The sequence below is a fragment of the Pteropus vampyrus genome, unplaced genomic scaffold (genome assembly GCF_000151845.1).
Source record: "Pteropus vampyrus isolate Shadow unplaced genomic scaffold, Pvam_2.0 Scaffold110, whole genome shotgun sequence".
Classification (NCBI taxonomy): domain Eukaryota; kingdom Metazoa; phylum Chordata; class Mammalia; order Chiroptera; family Pteropodidae; genus Pteropus; species Pteropus vampyrus.
The window spans coordinates 830,700-834,498 of NW_011888891.1; positions in this window are offsets into that span (position 1 = coordinate 830,700).

A 3,799-nucleotide genomic window follows, 5' to 3' on the forward strand; every position below is an offset into this window, starting at 1 on the left:
TTGGGTTCAGATTCAACTCCCACGTGCAGCTGGTGGTGACCTTGGCAAAGCCACCAAACTTCCGTGTGCTTGTTTTAGGGATAAAACACCCACCTGCTAGGACTGAATCAAGGATTAAATGAAGCGGTATATCCAGAGTGCCTGGGTAGGTGTCCGGCCTGTAGAAGGAACTTGATAAATAGTAGATATAACTAAGATGGGTCAGAAAACTCAGACAGCAATGGGGGCCATCTACCCCCACCTCAGAGGAGGCACATACTGTCTATTCTAGACTAATGTATTGCTGTGATTCTTTCAAGTTCTAGAAAAAAAGGAAATTTTGAAACTTCCTGTTGTATCCAATTTCATGTTTTAACAACTCCCCTCTGTGATGATTCTTTTTTTTTTTTTTTAAGGTACAACCTGATTCCCTAAAGCTGTGATTCAAGTTAATTTTTCATCTCCTTTTTAGAGAAGACTGAGAATCAGCTAGTCGTCTTCTGATATTTCTTCAGGAGCATAATGAGTTTCCCCTTCCAGGCTGTGAAGCATCAAACAGTAGTGCTCGCTTGGTTCTACTCCCGCTTCTGCGGTGCAGCAATGCATCCAGCTGGACACTTGCCTTACCCAGACTCACAGGTGAATCTGTGGCAGGCACAGGGACTCAGCGCCCAGACCCTCTGATTCCCTGAATCTGGTTCCCATAATCCCAAATGCTTTGCCATCTCTGAATTCTCTGCAGTCTAGAACTGTCTTCTTTTATTTCCTTGGATTTAATGAAGGGTGGGGATGAAATGGAGAAAAAAAAAGACGTCCCAAGAAGCCTAAACATGTCCCGGTTCAGGAAAGAGACATGCCACCGCCGCAGTTGTGGGGGTGGGGCGGGGTGCGGAAGCGCTTGGACTAGCAAGGGTGCCAAGGGACAGGGGCACAACGGGCCACGCATCCCCAGGCCCCTCTCCTGCGCGTATATAGGCTTTGGCTGAGCTTCTCAGCCACTTGCTGTCCCATAATCAGCACCATTATCTCTGCATAATTTTCCCTTCTCTCGGCAATGTGGCCTGTGAAAGGAGCCCGAAGAAGGACCAGTGTTTCTGAGACTACGAGAATGGGGGACGTGGCCTTGATTGCAAATGAAAAATTAAGCCCGCGTGTCTCGCATTCATGCGGCGTGATTGTGCGACTGCCGCTGCGCGTCCTCTCCCACCCGGCCGCCCGAAGGGTAGCAATGATCTGTCTACCTTTTCTTTGGCTCGCCTCTCTTTTAGCAAATCTATAATGCATTTAATCTCCGAAAGCCACTGCGCTTGGCTTTAAATGCCTAATTTGCTGTCGAGAGCTCCCGCAATTCTCTCTCCACCTTCGTTGAACTTGAGGCTTTTGTTTGTCCAATCAGCTGGGCTCCCCTTGGGGAGGAGAGCCAGAAATTGTGCCTTTGATCCCCATCTGGAGACAGGAGAGAAAACAACCTGAGAGGGGAGGCTGGGGGCTACCTCCCTCCTGCACACCCAGCCTGCAGGACGCCCCAGGGGTGGGGAGCACCCCCTCACCCACCCACCCCAGTCTGCCCCCTTTTCATCCCACCTGATATCTTGCCTGCACTGCAGGGACAGCAAGGAACCAGCTCCTTCCTTAAGGAACTCGCAGGCTGTTGGCGGGAGACAAACCCATAAACGAATAATTACCACGCAATGGAATAAATGTCTTAATAGAGGTGTGTACAAGATGCTGGGAGAGAACAGAGGAGGAGGAAGTGACTCATGTTCTCTTGGAAAGCCGAAGAGAGCTCTACAGTTCCCTCAGGGTAAGAAGTCCGTTTGCCTGGCATCTAGACAAGGCACTCCCAGGATGGCATGTGCCAAGAGGGTGACCCGTTTGGGAGATGGCCAGGAGTTGAGTGATAATGAAGCTATGCTGGGGAAAACACTGGGGTGGTGGGAACTGAGGAAGAAAGGAGGGCCCCAAATTCTGGGGTTAAGATCTCGTTCTGTGACAGTGGAGAAACAATGGAGGTGTCATACAAGAAAGAATATACATACGTAGAGAGAATCCTAACATAGAGATAAATATATAGAGATACACACATATATGTATACACACATACGCATGTCTGTACACATATATTTTAAAGTACATATTTATTTTTATAGGTATACTCCTTTTTATATAATTTAATTTATATATTGTATTTGTTTGCTAAGGCTGCCGCGACAAAGTGTCACAGACCAGGTAGCTTGAACAACAGAAATTTATTTATGCACAGTTGTGGAAGCTTCAAGTCCAGGATCAAGGTGACTGCAGAGTTGATTATTTCTGAAACCTGTCTCCTTGGTTTGCAGGTAGCTGCCTTCTCCTGGGTCTTCATGTGGTTTTCCCTCGTCTGTGTCCTAGTCTCTCTTCTCCTAAGGACATCAGTCATTTTGGACCAGGATCCACCCATACGACCTCATTTTACTGTAATAACCAGTTTAAAGGCCCTGTCTCCAAATTCAGTCTCATTCTGTGGGAGTTAGGACTTAAATTTATAAATTGGGGGAGGATACAATTCAACCCATAACATATATGAATTTACATTTATAAATTTATTTATTTACAATTACCTTCCAGTAGTGTTTCCTAGTCCTTGGCCCTCCCCAGGGCAGCAATGATGATGTCTCACCGTCTGAGGGAGGAGACGGGCTACTTCTCAAAACCAATTCTTGCGCTTTCATACTCTTCAGCCCGTTGTTCCAGTAGCGCCAGAATCGGCCTCTATCATCAGGAAAAGCCCAGACACCCCCTCAGTTCAGAGGAGCAGTGATCCCCAGAAATGCCAGGTGGATTTTGATCTTCACTAGAATGGAGACTTCACCTTGGAAGTGGCTCACTTCCATCAGGATGGGGGCTGAAGCCAGAAAATTGGGCTTCTTGGCTTCTTTAATTCTGCATTTTCTTTATTATTGAGGACTCTTTTTAGATGCAAGTGACAGACCACAAGACTTGTATGGGCTTCGAATGAAGAGAGGATTTTATTGGCACATGGAACCTAAAATTCTAGAGGGTAGATGTAGGTTTTTAGGAATGTCTGGATTCGAGGGTAAGTGACATTTCCATCCACGAACCCTGCTTTCTATGTCAGCTTCTTTCTCAGGCAGGGCTTAGGTGGTGTCAAGGTAACTGGCCTCAGCTCTAAGCCCACATACTGCCAGGGCCGAGTCCAATGTCACAGAGAGAGAAAATAGTTCTCAACAGGCTCATTAAAAAACATTTTTTTTTTTAAACATCTTTTGTTTCAGTGGATCTGTCTAGGTCATAGGAACATCTCCCAAACTGTCACTGTAGCCAGGAAAATGATTGACCTTTCCAGGGTGACATGACATCCCCAGCCAACACTCCATGGAGCCAACTACATCTAAAGCAGCGGTAGAAGCGATTCCCCAGAGAGAAACTGGAGTTCTTTTCTCCTAAAGAAGGCTGAATGGCTGCTGGTTTGTAGAAGCGAAAGACATCCACCATGGACTCTGAGAGAAGAGGCTTGTGGAACAAAAGCCTAGCAAGATATTATGTATAAGGCCATCGTGTTTATACATTTCAATGATACTCCTGGTTGAATAGTAGCAGTGAATTTAATTATTTTACTGCCTCTCACCAAAACTAATTTTATTTCTGTGAAGTGGGTTATTGTTTCTAAGAGAAAGAAATACATACTTTTTTAATTTGTTAAAAATATATATATAAAGCATGATGGTTAAGTAAGACCTAGAGCTCTGGAGTCCCCACTCTGCCACTTGACAGCCATTTGATGTAGAGCAAGTTACATAACCTCTCTGAACTCCTTTAC